Below are 22,852 nucleotides of genomic sequence, written 5' to 3'. Positions count from 1 at the left end.
ATCCTGTATAGGGAAGGGTTTTTTTAATGTTTAACGTTTTATTATGTTTTTATATATGTTGGAAGCTGCCCAGAGTGCTGGGGCAACCCAATGAGATGTGTGGGGTATAAAGAGTAAAATTATCATTATGGAATGGGAAATCCCTATTTTCATTGGAGAAATGTTGGAAGGTATGCTTTAAGCTAGATCCAGACCAGACAGCCCTTTAAATAGAGGACTCCTTCAAACAGAGGTCTGTCCTTTGTAAAGTAGGAGACAGGGCCATCCTGAACCCAACCCTTCAAGGCTTGAGAGGGCCCTAAACAACATGCCCTCTAGTTGACTCCTTCCAATACCAGTAGGTCACGTGTGACAGAGCCACAGTTGGCAAAGGCAAGTCACCAGTTTAAATTTCCCACAATGCTCTGGTGCAGCATATTTCAACAACCTCTCTACTGGGCCCTCAGCACTCTCCTAGACCACACCTCCTACTGGCCCTGCTTCTGGAATGTGTCCTTGAATTGGAGTAAATGCTTTGTGCTTCCTGGATGGAGGATACAGAAGGGAGCGTCAAAACTAACCTACTGTGCAAATTTTGCATTAATTGCTCTGCCTCCCTTTGCCTCTAGCCCCACCAAACACTGGCATGTGTGGCCCCTGGAAGGTTGCTCAGAAAGCAGTATGGCCCTCAGACTGAAAAGCTTCCCCAGCTCTGGCCTCCATCATGTATGAATCTGCGTTTCTGTTCCCCACCCCTATCATTTGGTAAATGGTCAGTGATCCAAGGTATTCTTTTTCTCTCTCTCTCTCTTATGTTCCTTTCAAACCCTCCTACTCCAATTTGACTGGTGTGAGAGGTAGTAGCATCACATGTCACAAAGCTCCTATACACAATGTCTCCCCCCCCCCAGCAAGGCAATGAATGAAAAAGAAAGAAAGAAAGAAAGAAAGAAAGAAAGAAAGAAAGAAAGAAAGAAAGAAAGAAAGAAAGAAAGAAAGAAAGAGCCCCCAGGCCTAGTCTGCACCACTGCTCTCCTACCCTCTGAAGCCATTATGAACAAGCCTCACTAATTATAACTCCATGGCTAGGTGGCCTCCTAAGGCTGTTGTGCTCAGCAGATATGCCTCCTGAAGGAGATATGAGTGAGCTCAGGTAATTCAGAGCAGGGAATGCATTTGGGCAGAGGGGGGAGTATGTTATGTCACTACTTTCTTTCTTTTTTTAATTATCAGGAACACATTTTTGGCCCTTAAGTGTCCTACTGCACCGGCAACATCATCCCAGCAGCCATTTTTCTAGTGTTTTCCTTCAGAGACAGCTGTTGCAGATAAGCATCTACAATTATAGATTCCGTTTCCTTTATATATTTTTTAAAAAAAGACGACTGGAAGGAAGAAAGGGAAAGGCTTGGTTTGCTTCTCTATATGGCTGGCAGGTGTTTATTTTACTGCAATGTGTGCTTAGGGGATACCCCAGTAAACTGAGGGACAATCAACATCAACACACTGTTTGGTCTTATTCCTTCCACTAATTATGACGTTGTTGTTGTTGAAATGCCTTTACTCATTATTTACTCCTTTGTCTAGCTCATAGGTGAGCAGTCTGCAGGCCACACATGGCCTGCTTAGGCCTTCCCTAAAGCCCAGAAGGGATGTAAGGAGGCAATGATTTCTTTCCCATCCTGTGTTTGTCACAACCAGAGCCTTTTCCATTCTGCTACAGTTCAGCTTATGCTGAAACATATGCTATTCATCTCACTAGTTCCTATGGCTGGATTTTGCCAACAAGAAAAATAACATTGTTTTTAGTGGAAAACGAAATGCAGCAGAATGGAAACACCGCTACATGTGACATATACCAGGTGGAAGGAAAACGATGCCTTATAATATCCTTGTTGTAAGAGGGAGGTAACAACAGGCTGAGGAGAAGAAGAGAAGAAGAAGAGTTTGGATTTGATATCCCGCTTTATCACTATCCGAAGGAATCTCAAAGTGGCTAACATTCTCCTTTCCCTTCTTCCCCCACAACAAACACTCTGTGAAGTGAGTGAGGCTGAGAGACTTCAGAGAAGTGTGACTGGCCCCAGGTCACCCAGCAGCTGCATGTGGAGGAGCGGAGACGCAAACCCGGTTCCCTAGATTACGAGTCTCGCTCTTAACCACTACACCACACCTCAAAATGTGTGGGTGTGCAAAATGCCTTTAGGGACAGGCAAGAACCCAAAAGGATGAAGGATGCTTCCAGGCTGTCAATATATTTGGGTGGAATTCAGTCACAAAGCAGTAAATTCAGGCTGTGCCATTATACTAGACTTTGAGCCCAGCCCAACAACCTGTTGTCATAGTAGCCAACCAGAAGCCTGTAGGAAACTCACAAGAGCAATCTTCTCCCCTCTATGCCTCCAAAGCATTGCTGCCTCTTCCTATTCAGGAACTCCACTAAAAAGTCTATGGGTTTTAGCTGAGAAACTGGTATATTAAAAAGATTGGTGGGTTTAAAAAAACAAAACCAGTCACAATTCATAGTGTTAATGAATAGATGCATCGACTGGCAAACCAACTTTTCCGGGCTGCAAAAACAAAACAATCCCTCCATCTGACTAAAAGAACCATGTTTCCTAGCTAATATTTACACAAGCTCGTTCTTGCCCACAATGGCAAAGTCACTCACTTGGTTTTCTTCAATCTATTCTTCACCGCCCTCCTGGTAACATTTTCATTGTCAGCCCTGAGTTACTGTTTAATCCATGATCGCTTGATAAATGGAGTTCAATTGGAATACCTGTGTTAATTAAACCAAAGATGGAAGAGACAGCTTTCATTTCTTGCTGATAATTTTCTACGGCTTTGCTACAGCAGAGAGAGAGAGAGAGGGAGAGAGAGAGAGAGAGAGAGAGAGAGAGAGAGAGAGAGAGAGAGAGAGAGAAATATGAGGGCTTTATACATCCTTTTACCAAAATGGGGGGGGGGAGACCCAGGAGTATTCAATAACACCTTCATATGATAATGCTTGCAATTGTTCAATATTCCTGGCTAATTCCTACACAGTCCCTTCGCCCTTTGCAAGTTAGAATTGCTGTTTCATGTCATGCCATTTCCTGTGAGAATGTAGAGGAATTTCCAAAGATGTAATAGGTGGACAACGGACCCTATTTCACTGGCAGAATATCTGCTTTGCGTGCAGAAGGTCCAAGGTTCAACCCCTGGCATCTCCCAGTAGGGCTGGGAGTGTCCCTTGCCTGAAACCCTGGAGAGCCCCTGCCAGTCCGTGTAGACAGTACTGGAGCTAGATGGACCAATTGTCTGACTCGGGGATTATGAGAGTTGCAGTCCAACTACATCTGGGGGGTGCCTCATGTAGCTCTATACACATTCATCTACCTACAGTACATACACTAATGTGCTTAGTCCAGCCAAAACAGAACCACATCTTGGTTCATTTATTCCAGGTACTCTGATTCTCAGCTTATTTGTTACAAGTAAACTAACTTCCTAAATATAACCAGGCCCTCCTATCTTGATCTCTTGCTAATTTTAGCATAGCATTGCAAGACGTAGTAAGTTTGTTAGCTTAGATGGTTTTGAAACAATGTATGTGTTTGAGAAGGGGGTGTTATACTTTTAAACACACTCTTTGCAATTTGTGGTGGTCATCTTTAAAAATACTGCTCCATTATCCTTTTTCTCCCCATTTGGAATGAATGAGGCTAATTAATTTCAGGCCATACTTGATGAGGTCAGCACCAAACTAGGGGGTGCGTGCTAGACATTGCTAATCTCTTTCAGCTGAGAGTGATGAATTAAAGATGAAGTATGCCTTCACAGACCTAATTTAGAATGTATATTTTTTTTGAAAAAAAACCTACAGCAAATAATGCTATAGCATTCACAACAAAGGAAAACTTGTTCTTGTGGCTCCCATGTAGTGTTGATTTTGAAGAAATCTTTTATTCACTTGGGAGCCTGGCTGTGGATGGGTGGAACAGATCAGAAAATTGCAACATGGGCTTGTGTGTGTGTGTGTGTGTGTGTGTGTGAAACTCACTAGTGTTTGATATCCAGTATGTATATCTGACATTGTTCGCGCTTAATTTAGGGCTTCTTCACTTATTGCACATTTAAGGTGTACATTTAAGATTATTTTAGATGTGGTTCCTTAAAATGCGGCATTTAGATGTGACTAACACCCGTTTCATATAGATATGCTTGTCAGAAACCCAGACTTCACTGGTACAGTGCCAATCTAGATGATCATGGAGAACCATTATTATATATCCCATCTCTTTAAGTTCCCTTTAGAAGCAGTCGAGCAAAGAGCAAATTAGATTGGGACTGAATAGGCACTTGCAAAGCAATGGTTAACCCAATGAAAGGGTTAACTCAGTGCAAATCGCCCTTTGATAGCACACCCCACAAACCTGCTACTTTGTCCTGTTAGGGAACACATCTATAAACCCATATGTTTCTCCCCAATAAGACTCATTACAGCCTGAGCCAGGTGAGTCAAGTAATAGAATACACTGGAGAAAATGGAAGTGAGACAGTTTAACCCTTCCTGCAGCATGGTGGTCCCAATCCAGTTTAGAGATGTGAAACCTGATCCTGAATCTCCAAAGCCTGAATCTAGTTTACCCCTCAATAGCAAATGCAGGTTTGCTCCCCATAATTTGCTAAACAGTCCTTAGAACCAATCTATGTGTGATACTCATGACACTCAGTTATGCCGCTTTAGGTTAAAAAAGCATGCATATATATGCCTTATTTTAACCTAAAGCAGCTGCATAAATAGGTTGCAATCTGGAGGAGAAGTTCTGTGTGGGGAGAAAGAGACTTCTTCAACCTTCCTGAGTATTTTTCCCCATTCAGAATGTCGCCCACCCAACCTGGTGTGTTCCACCCCAAGGAAGAAAAGATGCCTGCAGTATATGGGCCTAAATTAAAACTAGGTGAAAGATTTGTACTAGTGCTTCAACTTTTAAATCTTCAGTCAACTGGTCAGAGTCAATTTTAGAGTTGCAAGTAAGAATGCAAGGAAAGGCTGCTGGATTAAGCCGATGACCTATCTAGTCCAGCATCCTGCTCTCACAGAGCCAACCAAATGCTTGTACAGTGGTACCTCGGGTTACATATGCTTCAGGTTACAGACTCCGCTAACCCAGGAACAGTACCTTGGGTTAAGAACTTTGCTTCAGGATGAGAACAGAAATCGTGCTCCAGCGGCGCAGCAGCAGCAGGAGGCCCCATTAGCCAAAGTGGTACCTCAGGTTAAGAACAGTTTCAGGTTAAGAACGGACCTCCGGAACGAATTAAGTACTTAACCCGAGGTACCACTGTACACAACTGGCATGCACAAGAACCCCCTCCACTCCTGTGATTTCCAGCAACTGGTATTCAGAAGCATTACTGCCTCTGTCCGTAGAGGCAGAGCATAACCATCTCAGCTAGCAGCCATGATAACCTCTTCCATAAATTTGTCTAATCCTCTTTTAAAGTCATCTAAATTGGTGGCTATCACTGCCTTACAGCAAAATCCTATACATGTCTATTCAGAAGAAAGTCTCAACAACTTCAGTGGGCCAGGTAGGGATGTAAAGATGCACTGTTATCTCTCACATGCAGCACTGTTTCTGATCCACTGCAGTTCATCTTCCACCCAAAACTACATTATTGCTGTCAGCTGTGGCAAAATGATGTAATTCATATAAATTGTGGAAATCATATTGTCATTAGTAAGGTTACCAGACGTCCCCGTTTCCCGGGGACAGTCCCCGGATTTACAAATCAGTCCCCTGACAAAATCCTATCATTCCTACTGAAGTTGAAAAGTGTCCCTGGATTCATTGAAACAAATCTGGTAACCTTACATTATGTGATTCCACCCCCACTATTTCAATGCAACGGAAATGCATTGTGAATGTCAGGTATCATTTGTGGACTGAAAGCAACGACAATATAATGTTCACTGGATTTATTTCCATTCTGGATATGGGACAAATACCGTATTTTTCGCTCTATAAGACGCACCAGACCACAAGACGCACCTAGTTTTTGGAGGAGGAAAACAAATATATATATATATTCTGAATCTCAGAAGCCAGAACAGCAAGAGGGATCGCTGCGCAGTGAAAGCAGCAGTCCCTCTTGCTGTTCTGGCTTCTGTGATAGCTGCGCAGCCTGCATTCGCTCCATAAGACGCACACACATTTCCCCTTACTTTTTAGGAGGGAAAAAGTGAGTCTTATAGAGCAAAAAATACGGTAAGCAAACATCAGCCATTTCTGTTCCCGTTTCTGTTTGTTGTCAGAATTCTCTGACATTCCTACCCCCAAGTAAGTAGATATAGGATTGCAGCCTATTAAATATATCTCATGGTTCAGTATCCCATCAGAATTGACTAATGATGTATGTTAAGGCAATTTATGACTCCAGTTAAAACCTCTGGGCACTTTGATCTTTCCCAGGTGAGCTGTACCTGCTTCCCAAATTCAAACTTTGTCTCCTTTCTTATCAACAGTGTGTGCATGATTATAATTGTTTCTTTAAAATGTTGGTGCATTTTTCCATGTTTTCCTGCTAGGTGGGTGGTGTAGATTATATGATAGCTTTTATCAGGCTGGCTTAATACAATAATAACATGTGCCCAGTTTCTGCCTGACAAAGAGGTGCATTCTTCAAGCACAAAGGAGGACTGTAGACCCTTTTCATGTGAGATACTAATGTGTCTTACAACTTTTCTTGCAGCACTTGTGGGGTGTGTTTGTTTTGCTGGAGGACAGAAGATGCAAATGAAACTGAAGTTGCATTCTAGGGAGGAACCGTCAAATCTGTCAATTTCAGTTTCTCTCAGTTTCTCATTCTTTTCTGTCTCAATTTCACTTCTCCACATTTCTACATCAGCATGCAAAAAAGAATTTTAAGTCCCCATGAAAATTCATCAGCATTTTAGTGTGGATTTCCCCTGATACACACATTTTTGTATGCCATTTTCCCTAATATAATTTTTATATGTTATTTTTAATACTATAAGCATTTTCATGCATACATTAACCAAGTGTGTGCATTTTTGTACATGTTGTCTTGCTGGAGAAGTCCATTGCAACAGCCATAGATTTGTGATTTCTGAAGGCTAGCTCTCTTTCAGCTTGTGCTTAATGTTTTGGAAAGGAAAAATGAGATAAGTTTGCCTTTAAATGAGAACTAAATCCAACTTCTCCCCTATCCCTAAATGCAGGCAATGTGGGCCTTGCATCTGTGTGACAAACCAGTCGGCATATGTACAAGTCAGTTCAAGTCTCACACATGAAAGTGCACTTAGCGACACAAGCTCCAAACTGAGGTATAAACTGAATTAACCAACTATCCTGGCCCCAGTTGCAGAAGGCATTTAGGGGCAACATAAAATGAGGTCAAGACCATTTGTAGCTCCTGAGCCAAAGGTTCCCCCACCTGTGTTCTGTGTCGTGGTAGAAAGTCTGTAAGACAGTCCCCTGGCTGAACAATCTTAATCAATGGATCATGCAAAATTTAGTCAATAAATCAATTCATTGATCAGCTAATTCAACTAATATGGGCCTGAGTCAAAAGGGCTGTTTGGAAGCACAACGCTCACTTGGTTTGTTTTCACATGACCTCCGCCTTGTGTTTTCTAGCATCAGGCATCATTTTAGAAGATGTATCTCCTTCCTGGGTATAAATGAAGGGTGTGAATATTTCTTAGCAGACCATGCTGGACATCTACACATTTTTGGAAATACCTGTATAAGAAATAATATTTTTTTCAAATAAAAAAGAGGGAAAACTGCATCCTGATTTTTGGAGAAGGGTCACAGCTTGGTGATAGATTCATGCAGAAGGTCCCAAGTTCAATCCCTAAGACTGGGGATGCCCCCTGTTTGAAATCCTGGACAACTGCTGCCCGTTAGTGCATATGATACCGAGTGAGATAAATCAATGGTCTTGCTTGTTGTCATGCAGCTTTCTCCCATCATTCAGCCCAGACACTGAGGTCCAGCTCCGAGAGCCTTCTGGCGGTTCCCTAATTGCGAGAAGTGAGGTTACAGAGAACCAGGCAGAGGGCCTTCTCGGTAGCAGCACCCACCCTGTGGAACGCCCTCCCATCAGATGTCAAGGAAATAAACAACTATCTGACTTTTAGAAAACACCTGAAGGCAGCCCTGTTTAGGGAAGTTTTTGATATTTGATGTTTCTCGTATTTTAAATATTCTGTTGGAAACCACCCAGAGTGGCTGGGGAAACCCAGCCAGATGGATGGGGTATAAATAATAAGTTATTGTTATTGGTATTGGTATTGGTATTGGTATTGTTATTGTTATCATCTGCACTGATTGCACATTTTTAGATGGTCAATTTAAAAAATGATCAATCAAGTGAATGTTGCTACTCTAGAGTTCTGAGTTTAAATACACAGGTCCTATCTACTTTGCCTTTCAATTGGAAGTCATCAGGTATACAGTGTTCAAGTATTTTAAAAATGAGTAAAATATAGTCCTGTTCAGGTTCACCACTGGAGGAGAGGGTGGCTGAGCTGAGCAGCCATGCCCTTGCCACCAAGTTCATTGAGTAGTAGCCCTGCCCCCAGAAATCCATGTATAGCATAAAACCTGAAGTTGCATGTATTTGCTGAAAGCCTTTGTATGGACCCAGCATGGTTGGGGTTCTGGGGAGCACAGAAGCTTTCATATGCGTTGAGCCCCTGCCTGCAGACATCCCCACTGTGTGTGCAGATGACAACAGGGAGTGTGGCTACTTCGTGCAGTTCCATTCCTGTGTTGCTCTACGTTGGATCTATAACACCTAAATGTGCTTTAAATGCATGTGTGAATCCACACTACAACTTCTCTGCATCTGCTGTGTGTGCATATAAACAATGAATTGTTTTGCTAAAGCAGGGGTGAGGGGGCTTTTTCAACCTGAGTGCCACATTTCCTTCTGGGCCACATGCTAGTGTTGGTTGGGCCAGAGTCAAAAAGGAGGAGAGCAATGAATGTAGATATTACCTGTGTACAGTAAGTTCAGAGACCTACCTTCTCAGTAATCTCAGTTCAAGGTCGCCTTATCACATATATGCCCCCACGTTTGCTACAACCACGGCAAGGATGCTAGTGGCACAAAGATGGGAAAACGATAAAATACCAGCCAAAGAAGAATGGCAAGAAAAACCTTATGGATTATGCCGAAATGGAAAACTAACTGAAAGACTTCGAAATAAGGATAAAAAATCATTTAAGAAAGAATGGGAACCATTTTTGGCCTACATAAAGAATCAATGCAAAGAATTGGACTCATTAGCAGGTTTTGAATAATCATTTACAGTTAGAAAAAATCATATAATCTACAAGTATAAGTACAAAAAAAATGGGTGAAAAACGGAATATGCAGGAAATGATATGATTTTGAAATAAACCAGAGAGGGAGGTTGAGGGAAGTCTGGGGGGAATGGGGAAATTTCGGAACTGTGAATTATGTTATTTGTTATGCTTTAATATTGGAAAAATTGAAAACTTAATAAAAATATTTTTTTAAAAAAAACAGATATATGTGCCCACGATCGCTTCAATCTGTGATACTAGCACTGTTCATAAGTGCAACATAATACACATTCTGTACTTGTAAGAAACTGATATCTTAGTGTAACATCACCCATACTTTGGACTCCCTGCCTATTCACATCAGGCAAGGCACCTTCTCTATCCAGACATGTAGAATGTTGACTTATCTTTTAAACCTGATTTTTAGCTTACTGGTGATTTTAATCATTTTTGAATGTTTTAAATAGTTGTGCTTAACTGTTCTTTACTGATAATTTTATTGTTTTATTCTTTTTTAAAAAACTGCTTTGAGGTTTTGATACAATCAAGTGGATTATATACATTTTGTGACATGGAAAAAATAAGCTGGTTTCTACACACATTCTATTTTCCATTCAGACAAGTAAGAGGCATCATCAGAGTCTAAGAACACAGCCAAGCAGAAACACCCAAGGAGGGTGCAAGGCAGAAGTGTGGCTGGCAATGGTGTGTGTGATTAGGAAGAGGATGTGGCCTAAGAAAAGGCCTAAGGACCCGATAGAGAAGTCTTGAGGACCAAATTTTGCTCCAGAGCCTGAGGTTCTCCACACCCAGGACTCAGCTACACAACTGCAAATAAAATGTTTTAAGGGTGTTGTAAAGTGCAATACACAAATGTGACAGTAGATGGTGATGGTGAGCTATGGCAAATTCAATCTATTTTTCAAAACTTTTTTTAAAAAGCATTTTCACAGCATTTTTATATGTGTGTAGATTCCACCCAGGTACACCCCCCCCCCCCCGCTGCTAAACAGAAACTGATAGCAAGCAAACAACCTACTGCTGAGCAGAATTGCTGTAACGTTTTAAATGGGTGGCTTTGCCTGCCTGCCTGCCTTTGCATCCCAGTAGTCCTCACTACAGAGAACCTGCTTCCCATTATGTCCTGTCTCCATGCTGAATCAATCTTCCAACCCTTTGATTGCTTCTGAAAATATGTTTATTTTTTAATAATGCTCGTTTTTGCTCCCCTGTGATTAAACCCAGACAAGGCAATGCCCAGAAAGTATGTGGAGGGATTCTTTTGGGCAGAAAGGGGAGATAAAGACCACATGTTTTTTTCTTATTGTGGGACTATTAGAGCATATAAATCTGGCCATTTGTGTTGTAGATGCATCAGAGGGTGGTTGTAATAAATACAGATTGGCACATCATGCTCGCCAAATGGACTTTATGGATCAGGTCCCATGCTTCGTAATTCTCTGGTGTTGTCCCTGAACTAGCTTCTTGAAGGCTATTAAAATTCTGAATGGTGCATTATTCCACTTTTTGGGTACACTTCTCGGCCCTAACTGTCAAAGGCCTATTGAAAGAACCTGGCTTTTGAAATAAAACACTTTTCCCTTTTGAGGGAACATACTGTCCTTTCTAAGAATTGAATCGCTTACCAAAAATTTTTTTAAAAAAATCAGTGATGATCTAGCTGTAGAACCTGGCAGATGTGCATCATAGTTTGGTTGGGCTATTCAGAAATAGAGAATAGCAGACAAGGGAACAGCTGAGTACATTTAAGCCAGTAAAATCTAGGGTCAAATGTTAACCTGCTTGATGCACCTAACTAGGGGAGAGGAGAAATGTGGGTACAGTTTGCACATAAAAGTAAATATACCTAAGCTGCATGTCCCAAAACAATATGCAAACCAAAACACAGCCCTCCTTTTAAATTCACACCTCTTCAAATGATGTGATGCAGTTCACTATCTAAATAACAGGGGCAAAAATGCATATACTATGAGAAAGGGTGCATTAAAATGTATATATTACTGGAAGTAGCACACACCATGCATTAAAACACAGAACATCACACTGAAAGATGTATATATTAGAGGGAATTGCATACAAGTCTCTGAATATTAGGAAAAATTCACACTAAAATGCTGGCTGATTTTCATTAGGACTTATCCTAAAAGAATTGCAAATAAGGAAAAGGAGAAACTGAGATAAACAGAAATTGACAGGCTCACCCATCTCAACACCTAATGTCTAGGCCAGATGTCTAGGCCAGGAACAGCCAACTCAGAAAGGTACTGCTTCTCCTCCTCTCCCCCCCCCCCAAATCATTATTCATTTGTTTGCTTGTTTATTGAAAGCATTTGCATCCCATCTTTCTCAGTCAATATGAACCCATCCACTAGCTAGGATAGCTTTAAAAGAGGCTTAAATAAATCCAGTCCACAAATGTACAAAACTGACATACCAATTCAAACGACTGATCCATCTAGCTTGGCATTTTGTACACCATGAGTAGCCAGTGGGCAGCTGGTGCCCTTCAGATTTGAGGGGACTCCAGTTTTCATTATTCCTGACCACAAGCCACAGTGTCTGGGCTAATGGGAGTTAGAGTTCAACAACCACATTGGCTGCCAATGTTCTAAACTGACAGGGTAGCAGCTTTCTAGACTTCCAGACAGAGGTCTTTCTGTGTTACCTTTCCCTCCCTTCCGTTATTGTTAAGCTTTATAGATTGTAAGCTCCTCGAGACAAGGACCTGTCTAACTGGATGTGCAGTGCAATCTACCACATGTTTCATCACAAGTAAGTCCCACTTTGTTCAATGGGGCTTGCTCCCAGGCAACTGAGTACAGAATTGCAGCCTAAATTACTTAATAGGCTGGTATATGAGCACACCCTCTTCAGTGCCTAGTTATGTCTGTAGCGCCTTTTCAGACTTGTTTACCTAGCCCAGCTGTGCTGCAGAAAGGAGGCCATGAAATCTTAGCCATCATGCTGTATTATACTGTCAGCAGTTTAAACCAACTGTGGATTTGTAGAGAGAGATTAATTCATTTGCCCTCTCTCATTACCCTAGAATTTGCGGTCATCTGACAAAATTAACTGGCAGTAGATTCAGGGCAGAGAATAAGAAGGTACTTTTTCACACGACATGCAATTAGCTTGTGGGATTTGATCGTGGCTACTACTGGCTTAGGTAACTTTAAGAAGGAGCCGACATAAATTCACTGGAGAGGTCTATCAATGCCTATTGGCCATTTATGCTTCCATGCTCAAGCTTGCGTACACACTATAATTTTAAGGCACTTTTGAAACACATTGTTTCCCTCAGAGAATTCTGGGCGCTGTATTTTGTTAAGGGTTGGTGGGCATTGTAACTCTGCGAGGGGTAAAGTGCAGGGCCCAGAATTCTTTGAGGGAAAGAATGTGCTTTGAATGCGTTTTCTGGATACAGTGTTCACAAAGCCTCAACAATATTGAACCAAATGGATCGTTCTTCTGATACAATAAGGCTCTCTTTAGTACCTATTATTCTCTGAAATGGGCAGAAACGGTGTGTGGATGTTGATGGAGAATTTGCAAAGACAGTTATTTTTGGAAAGAGATGTCATGGCAGACGACCCCTTCAGACTGGAGTCTTTTTGCAGGTGTGTTCTGCAACATGTTATTGATACAATGTGTTGTTGTTGTTTAGTCGTTTAGTCGTGTCCGACTCTTCGTGACCCCATGGACCAGAGCACGCCAGGCACTTCTGTCTTCCACTGCCTCCCGCAGTTTGGTCAAACTCATGCTGGTAGCTTCAAGAACATTGTCCAACCATCTTGTCCTTTGTCATCCCTTTCTCCTCATACCCTCCATCTTTCCCAACATCAGGGTCTTTTCCAGGGAGTCTTCTCTTCTCATGAGGTGGCCAAAGTATTGGAGCCTCAGCTTCAGGATCTGTCCTTCCAGTGAGCACTCAGGGCTGATTTCCTTCAGAATGGAGAGGTTTGATCTTCTTGCAGTCCATGGGACTCTCAAAAGTCTCCTCCAGCACCATAATTCAAAAGCATCAATTCTTCGGCGAGCAGCCTTCTTTATGGTCCAGCTCTCACTTCCATACATCACTACTGGGAAAACCATAGCTTTTACTATACGGACCTTTGTTGGCAAGGTGATGTCTCTACTTTTTAAGATGCTGTCTAGGTTTGTCATTGATACAATAGTGAACAGTAAATAAATCCATGCATTTGTGGTGGATTTATACCAGACCATCCGCATATCGTACCGCTTCCTTGCTTGTTCTGCAGTGCTCTCAATGTTACCACATTATTGCCATCTTGAAGGTCCCTCTTGTGCTATGTAGCACCACAACAGCAGGGCAACAACAATAACAGAGAAAGGATGTTTGCGGTAGGGAAAGTTGCAAGATTTCAGCAGGGAGCTATGGGACATGAACCGATTGGAAACAAAGCAGAATGTCCATCCCCCAAAAATTTGCAGGTACAAGCTACAGGGAGAGGGTTGAAATGCCTGACTCAGGGAGAGCCTAACCACTGTAGTTCATATGTTGGTAACCTTGATGTTGGATTAGTGCAATGCCCTCTATGTGAGACTGCACTTGGGTCTGGTTTGGAAGCTCATGCTGGTGCAGAATGTGGCCGCAAAATTGCCAATGGGTACATTTAGTCAACAGCATGTCACACCATCGTTAAAGCATCTGCACTGACTGCCTGTCTTCTACTGAGCCAGATTCCAGGTTCTTGTATGGATTTATAAAGCCCTGAACAACTTAGTCCAGGGTACATCAAGGACCACCAGAGCCCTGTCACTAAGATTCTCTACAGGAGCATCATTGGTCATTCCCCAAGCTGGCAAGGCTCATCTGACAACAAGAAAAAACTAAGCTTTTAGTGTCATCAACTTAGTATTGCGGAATACTCTTCCAAAAGGGATTCAGCAGGAGCCTTCTGTTTCAACTTTTAAATGCCTGCTGAAAAACTTTTGTATTCTGTCAGGGTTATGAGGGCTATTGAGAATACATCTTTCCATGATAATTAACTGATTTATGATTTTTAATTGTTTGTATAGTTTTTACTGTATGTTTTTTAAGTATAATTTTTGTATACTTTTTATGAATAACATCAAATACATATTTTGATAAATAAAATAAAACTCAGCATGAATTCACCATGAAAAGGACATCCAAGGAGGAACTTACACAACAAATGCAGTTTTTGTGGTGGTTTCCACTGTGGTTGTGCTATAGCACAATGGTGCCCCTCCAGATGGCAACTAACAACTAACAAAACAGATTGCTGTGTGCACAGACCAGTATGAATTTGCTGCTGCTGATCCATTGTTGTGCCAATGGTCACATATATCAGCAATATATATAGATAAAGGTAAAGGGACTCCTGACCATTAGGTCCAGTCGTGACCAACTCTGGGGTTGCGGCGCTCATCTCGCTTTATTGGCCGAGGGAGCCAGGGTACAGCTTCCGGGTCATGTGGCCAGCATGACTAAGCCGCTTCTGGCAAACCAGAGCAGTGCACGGAAATGCTGTTTACCTTCCCGTCGGAGCGGTACCTATTTATCTACTTGCACTTTGACGTGCTTTTGAACTGCTAGGTGGGCAGGAGCTGGGACCGAACAACAGGAGCTCACCCCATCGCAGGGATTCAAACCACTGACCATCTGATGAGCAAGTCCTAGGCTTTGTGGTTTAACCCACAGCGTCACCCGCGTCCTTGTCATATATATATATATACTTATATATATATATACTTATACTTATATATATACTTATATATATTATGTGTGTGTATATATATATATATATATATATATATATATATATATATATACATAATATATATATATATATATTATATATACACACACACTTCCCTCAAAGATGCCTGGGAACTGTAGTTTGTTAAGGATGCTGGGTGCTGTATCTCTGTGAGGGGAATCCTGGGGATGGCAGTTGACCCCTCACAGAGATACAGTACCCAGCATCCTTAACAAACTACAGTTCCCAGGCTTCTTTGAGGGAAAGTTATGTGATTTAAAGGTATGCTGCAGATGTGACCAGTTACACAATGCAGAATGCATCTGCAAAACACACACACATACATTACAGTAGAGAGTGGGGGCCTCTCTCTCTCTCTCTCTCTCTCTTCTCCTTCCTGGGGTATCCATCTCTGAAAGGACCCCTTCTGTATTTTAAAAAAGCTCCCCTTTACTTCACGCACGCGGCAAAGAAAGAATTGTTCTGCCCCATGTGTTTCTATTATTTAAAGGGCTTAAGTCGAAAGGTGTGCATTGCCTGTGTGTGTGTGTGTGTGTGTGTGTGTGTGTGTGTGTGTGTGTAGAGAGGGGGGAATTCTGATTGCAGATAACCGCTCAATTTGATTTAGTGTCGAATGATAGTGATGGGGTTGATAACTCGGCATTCATCGGTAATTCATCTTCTCCTGGTAGAAATTTACCGCAAAGCAGCGCTTTTCCCAACACTGACAAGTCCTATTAATCTTCTTCAGACACATTTCAATAGGTGTCTCCATCTAGACCCTCCATCTAAACACTCTTGGGCATCACCGGAGACTTGGAGACGCCTTCACTGAAGGTTCCACTAGAAGTGAAAATGGGAGACTAGATTGTACTCTTTTTTTAAAAAAAGAAATAATTAATTCTCTCTGTCCATTTAATTAGCAACTCCTGCCAGCCTTTTCCCCACTCAAGTGTGACAACGCTTTTCCCTAACTTGAACAAGACTTGGGAAACATTAAGTTTCTAAAACTGAAACAATGTGGCCTAAAGGGCAGAGGGTTAGACATAGAGTGAAGTGGCCAGGGTTCAAATGAGAGCTGTAAGTCAAGAAGTCATTATTATTGAGTGTCACACAGGCATTATCTAATTTGCAAGGCCTTAAGTAGCAAACTGTTCTGTCTCATTCTCAACTTCTCCTCTGTAATATGGGGGTAGTAGTATGAAGCCATGAGATACTGGGTTGCTGCAAAAGGGTGAATTTACTGCTGAACGCATCACTTGCAGTTTTCAACTGCAGTTTTGAAACAACTGCAGTGTTTTAAATTGCCATCACCCTGCAATTTGCAACACTAGTCTTAGGGTTACCTGCACACCTTTCTGGGAGTAAGCCCAACTGGACACAATGAGACTTGCATGTAAGTAAAAAATGCACAAGATTCTGCTCTACATGATTATTCTTGTTTTTGTTATGAAGAGCAACACTGTGAGGTAGGCCAGCACTTCAGGTGAGGAACTGCAACCAAGGAGTGAATGCCTATGATGAAATATGAAGCAGGGGAATTAAAATATACTGTTTTCAGGGCATTTAATTTTGACTACATCCAAAGCACCTTTTAAATTTGATAAGAACTCCTAAAATGTGAAATTGCACCTTTCATACACTGTGCTGGGGGGGGAAATGCTGGTTTTGTGGGGGCGGCTTTTCTTTCTGGTTTCAAACAGGACTAAAATGAAAACCTGGGAGAAATTAAATTGTGGAATTCAGCCACTAACCTGTACAGTTGCGATCACTGAGACAGCGCACCAAACCCTGCTGTGTCCATTCATCATGACGCTCCATTTTAGTGGGTGGAGGGCGGGAGGAGAAAGATGCAAAATATATTGTAAGGCGATATCTGAAACGAGGCCTCTGGAACACTGTGATTTACTAGTAGCGTAAGGTTAAGATGAGTGTCGAGAATTCAAAACCTTCCCTTCCTAGTTTATCCATTTTTAACACACATCTGTCAAGCGCCACTTGAGTCCTAAGCTCCGACTCCACTACAGGAAGCGACACGAGGTTAATACGGCCACGCAGATCCCAACTGTACAACTCCCGGGATTCCCCCTTTTTTGTTTTCCTTACATTAGCTGCCAACGCGCGAACAAATATTGCTCAGTCAAATTAGACCCATAATATTTAAAGATGGATTATGCTCTGGGATCCTCGTGGTGGGCAAACAAGATGGGTGCAAAATGGCTGTGTGTGTTTTGCCAAAGACCCCTCAGAATTTAAATGGGGTCATTTGGAGTTTGTTAGTTTGTTAGCAGAGGAAACTAGACATGGAAAATTGTTTGGGTAGGTCAAGTACTTTGGAAGAAGACACCCCCCACATACACCATGACTTCCTTTTTCTTTTCTTTTCTTCTCTTCTTTCCTTTTCTTCCTTCCCTTGATCTGTCTTTTTATATCCTCTCCCACTCAAGCTATCAATGGTTACTAGCCTCCAGGCTATGTTCTACCTACTGTGTTGGAGGCAGTATGCCTCTGAAAACCAGTTGTTGGGAACCATGGGAGGGCTGCCCTCAGTCCTGCTTGTGGACTTTCCCATTGTGGCTTCTGACTGGCCGCTTTGAGAACAGGGTGTTGGAGTAAATGGGCCTGATCCAGCAGAACTCTTCTTCTGGTCTTAGGTAGCCTGATGCACTGCATGTTTACGTTGAAATAAACACCTCTGTGCTCAATGGGGATTTTACCTAAGAAACTAGGGACACTCTTGTCTTAACACCCATCACACCAATGAGCAATGTGTGGTCTCATTGTCGAAGGCTCTTTTCCATTTATTTGTGAATCACAGCCACATATGCCACATTTCCTTTAATGAGCTCAAAGCAGTGTACATGGTTCTTCCCTCCCATTTATTTTTCACCTGTACAACAACCCTATGAGGTAGGTTAAGCAGAGAGGTAATGACCAAGCCAAGGTCACCTAGTCAAGTCCTGTGTGCTGATTTCTCACAGGCCACTGTGAGAACAGGATGCTGGACTAGACTAGTCATTGTCCTGGTCCAGCAGACTCTTCTTATGTTCTTATGCATGTGAAGTGGATGGGATCACACCTCCTGCATCCACATAATGTCCTACTATATGTGCAACTGAGGGCACTGCCTTTTGCAAGGTTCTTGGTTGCTCAGAGAGAGCTTGTGTGCATTTAGTGCAGCAGTCAGGCTTTCAGACAAATACGTGCTCACCAGGAATTTGCGCAAAAGGCACAATCCCTTCTCCCCATGCCTTCATTACCATGGATTCTGAACATCTGCATGGGCCTCATGTGTTCTTTGCATATGCCTATATGGTCCACAAATGTGATTCATGCGGTCTTTCTCCTCTACATACACAAAGATGTGTAACCTATGCAAACGTTACCTTCTGCACATGAAGGTGGGGCAGATTTCTATACCATGTGGAGAAAATGCTCCCCTGGGCAAGTCTGTCAACAGTTCTTTGTGCTTTCTTTCTTCCTTTTTTCTAGAAAACACATGGCACTGTCACGTGGCACTTTCCATTAGAACCATCCTCAGGAATTCCTAGGATAAATGGAAAAAGTAACTTTAACTGGCATCCTTATTTGTTTTATATAAGTAGATTATCTTCATCAACAAGAAGACTTCACATCATGAAGTAGCCAAGACCACAGTCCTGAACACACTTACTCAGAAGTAAACCCCCCAGGAAACTGTTAGATCTATTTCCAAAAGTAATTATGCATGAGATTGTACTGCATGGTGATGAGAGGTGAACCAGAAAGTTCCTCCTCCATTTGTTGTCTGTAACATCAACTTACTAGGATATCACAAGCAGATTTTATGATAAATCCCAAAAATAATGGTACGTCCCAGAGTATGGTCTGAAGGCACAGGAGGATGTCACCTTCCTGGAGGCCTGGATCTGGTCAGAACCTGGATGGGTGACCTTCTGGGAACTAGATGTACACTGTGTAGAAGGTCATGTTCAGTCCCCAGCATCTCCAGAAAGGGCTTGGAAATATTCCCGTCTGGAACCCTGGAGAGCTGCTGCAACCCAGTGTGGGCAATACCAAGCTAGATGGACCAATGATCCAATATGGTATATTGCTTCATATGTTTTGTTGTTAGCATACAATGGCCTCAGCAACTTGGGACCATGACTTCTTGTGTGAAACCAGCCTGCCCTCCAGTCATCTTCTCAATCTACAGAGTAGATAGTAGATGGCTCAGTGGTAGAGCATCTGCTTTGCAGGCAGAAGGTCCCAGGTTCAATCCCCAGCATCTCCAGATAGGTCTGGGAGAGAACCTTACCTGAAACCCTGAAGACCCTTTACCAGTCAATGTTGACAACACTGAGCTAGTTTGACCAATTATCTGATCTGGCATAAAGCCATTTCCCGTGATCCTGTGTTCCTATCCCACCTTTCTTCAACAGAACCCAAGGTGCCACACAAGAAAGTCCCTAGGTAATCACTTATCTAAGTACTGATATGACCCAGGTCAAACCTTAGCTTCAGCAAGGTAGTATGATCATAATACAAAGCTGACCATTTGCCTTCTGTCAGGGCAAACTGTACTTTGATGCTTGTTTTAAATGTGTTTTAGTGTACTGTATCTTAACCATTGCTTTTAACTAGTTTGTTTTTCTAACTTTGCATTTTATTATGATTTTTTTTAAAAAAATTGTAAGCTGCCTTGAAGACCAACTTGGGAGAAAGGGGGATATAAATACACTTAATTAAATAATTAATAAAGGTGGCTACATCATATGATGTGAGATGTTGTTAATTGATCAAATAAATAAGCAGAATGGGCTTTAGTTCAGCCAGTGGCATAGCATGGGGGGTGCAGGGGGGGCCAGCCGCACCGGGCGCAACATCCGGGGGTTAGGGTTAGGGGGCGCAAATCCATGGGTTAGGGGGCGCAAATCCATGGGTTAGGGGGCGCAAATTACTTGCCTTGCCCCGGGTGCTGACAACCCATGCTACGCCACTGAGTTCAGCCACTCTTCCCCAATCTGGTGCCTTCCAGATGTTTTAGAATACCGCTTTCCTCTGCCCCAACAAACACAGCTCTGGGGCTGGTGGGAGTTGTAGTCCAAACATCTGGAGGCCACCAGGTTGGGGGAAGTTGACTGTCACCCTTCCAAATGATACGCCTCTCTCCTCCAATGTGTGTCTAAGATCACTTAAGCTAGCTTTCCTGCTTCTGAACTTTTAACCACCTCATCACGCCTATGGAGGTGCCTGAAAATTTTTATACATAAATGCATTGTTACACAAAAGTGTAAAAGCCCACGTTGCACCTATTGGGTTGATTTTGAAGCAGCTGGTCTGGTTGCCATAAGAACCTTCTGGTACATACAATATATGTCTTGGCAGGCGGGAAGATTCGCCCACTACATTTTATACAGATCAGGCATTTATACAGAGTAGGGTGGAAACAACATTCAGCAAAGGCCTGTGGCTCAGTGACAGAACAGGAGCTTTGCATCCAAAAGGTCCCAGGTCTGATGTCTAAAATCTCCAGGTAGGACTGGAAAAGATTCATTTTGGGATTCAAGGAGAGCTGATTCTGGTGTGTGGGAAGATTAGCCTGCCAAGATGTAGCTGAACTACAACTCCCATCAACCCTGGCCGTTGCCCATGTTGATGGGAATTGTAGTTCAGAAACATCTGGAGGATCAGAGGTTCCTCACACCTGGAGTATACAGTACCAAGCTAGTTGGACAAACTGTTTGAACAGCAAATAATACAGCCTCCTCACTTCTTGAGGAAGGGCTATAGCTCAGTGGTAGAGCATGTGCTTTACATGCATAAGGTCCCAGATAGAACCCCAAGGATCTTCAGGAAGACCAGGCAGTGTCCCCTGCCTGAAACCCTGGAGAGATGCTGACACTCAGTGTGGACAGAACTGAACTAGGTGGGCCAATGATCTGACTGAGTGTAAGGCAGCCTCCTTATGTTCCTATCATTCCTGCTTTGCAGATGGAAAAGTCAGGTTCAAAAGCAATGAACTCTCCAACGAACTCAGGCTGAGTGGAAATGATGGTCAATGTTTCCACTATAGGACCTTATTTCCCTGGCACTAACTATTGTGTTTCCCTCCCACTGCTGACACATAGAATGCCATCTCAAACTTGGTCCCCTTCTTCCCCTCAAACCCATTTTTCTGAATCACATTAAAGATCTGAATGACCTTACTGTAGGTGGCAAGTTTAAATGTACCATATTAATAACTTCTTATCTGAGATAAATTAAGTCCTTGTGTGTCAAAAGCACTCTGCTCTGGATTACCTACAAGAGAAGTATTTATTGAATAAATGTTAGATCCAATTTCATTTTAATGTGACTGACAGGAGGCTTCAGCCTTTGCAAATGAGATAAAAACACACACTCAAACCTGCGACTGTATTGCAACTTTACACCTAACTTGTCCATTTCTATTATTGTCCTTTTTTTTTTAGAAAGGGGGGGCATTGAAAGGGATTTGGTGGTGGACAGCATTTTTTTTTCCTTATTCTTATTCTGAAGAGCAAAGGGAGAGATAGAAAGCAACAACAAGAAGGGGGAAAAGGCTGGCATTCAGCCTAAAGAGAAATCATTGAAACAAATTAATCCTATGCTGTTTAAATTGACATGGTAATCCATCATCAGCAAAGCAAACTCTGAAAGCAATCTAGAATCGGCAGTCTTCTTTCACTGCCCCTGAAGGCACAAAGGCAGATAGTAGAAAGGAGAGAGAGAGAGAGAGAGAGAGAGAGAGAGAGAGCATGGAGAAATATCATAAAAGTTAGCAATGCCTTGAGAAGGGGGGGGGGACAGCCGGTGTTTCTCCTGCCCTCCAGTCACAGCTTTGCCTCCCACCCACCCCAAAAAATTAATCCCACAATAATACGCTACTCAATAAATTCTCTATAATAGCCCGTCCTTGCTTCTGAAATTTTTATTTTTCTCTCTTGAGTTGCCTTCAATTGCAGATCACAGAAATCTGTGTGCTTTTTCTAATTTGATGTGTAGGGGCATAACAAACAAACACTACATCTTCAACAAAATATGAGTAGGGGGAGGGAATGTGATCCCCTTTCTGAAAATGGCTGGGAGAGACCTAGATGTTGTCAAAGTGGTCACCTGGCTTAGCCAGAAGTTTTCAGACAGCCATTTGGGGAATCCAGAGGTTGCTCTGAATCTTATTAAGGGACCCTACAGTAAGCAGCTCAGGGAGCAAAGATTAACAAAGACAAAGCTTATTTGCTCCTACTAAAGATGCAGGAGGAGACCGTTCTGTTTGCATCACCACTCTGGTCACTTGGGCTGATAAGGAAGTCCCAAACTCCTGGGCTGCACCCTAGAACAGGAAGGGCCTCCTATATTCTCTGGAGACACTCCGTTCTAGTCTATAGGTTCTTTTCTATATGCATGGACCCCCTCAGACTCTGGTAGCAAGGGACTTTCCCAGTGTGTTTTTTAAAATGTATTTTTATTAAAGATTTCTTGGTTCACAAAAGTATGTGCAATGTCTCTTTTTGCAAGTTACATTTTCTACAGATCAGTTTCATTTGTTGAGACATTAGTGTTACATTAGGAAGAAAAGGGGGAAAGAGGTGGAGGGAGCCATGATGAGTGGGGGTGGAGTCGGGTGGCGATGTTTCTATTTTACTTAATGTGTGAGGTTTTGTGTCAGTGTCACTTGTGTCTTTATCTATTTTACTTAATGTGTGAGGTTTTGTGTCAGTGTCGCTTGTGTCTTTACTATTCGCTTGTGTTCCTTTGATAGTGAGAGATGTTGGGGTT

General features: G+C 42.4%; 1 long non-coding RNA gene across 14 annotated transcripts in view; it reads right to left on the bottom strand.

Annotated features, from left to right (window-relative positions):
* Positions 1 to 22,852, bottom strand: part of LOC308573901 — a 68,026-nt gene that overhangs the window by 27,852 nt on the left and 17,322 nt on the right. For 6 of the 14 annotated variants that reach the window (XR_014002189.1, XR_014002193.1, XR_014002194.1 and 3 more), the window contains one exon: positions 16,828 to 18,620. This is a non-coding gene — a long non-coding RNA (uncharacterized lncRNA). Of the gene's footprint in view, positions 1 to 2,650; positions 2,830 to 16,827; positions 18,621 to 22,852 lie in introns of all 14 variants that reach the window. The other 8 variants (XR_014002191.1, XR_014002192.1, XR_014002196.1 and 5 more) reach the window with 4 other exon arrangements.

Source organism: Podarcis bocagei (genome assembly GCF_964188305.1).
Source record: "Podarcis bocagei genome assembly, chromosome: 14".
Classification (NCBI taxonomy): domain Eukaryota; kingdom Metazoa; phylum Chordata; class Lepidosauria; order Squamata; family Lacertidae; genus Podarcis; species Podarcis bocagei.
The sequence above is the reverse complement of the archived record's forward strand: the minus strand, read 5'-3'. Positions and strand labels throughout refer to the sequence as shown.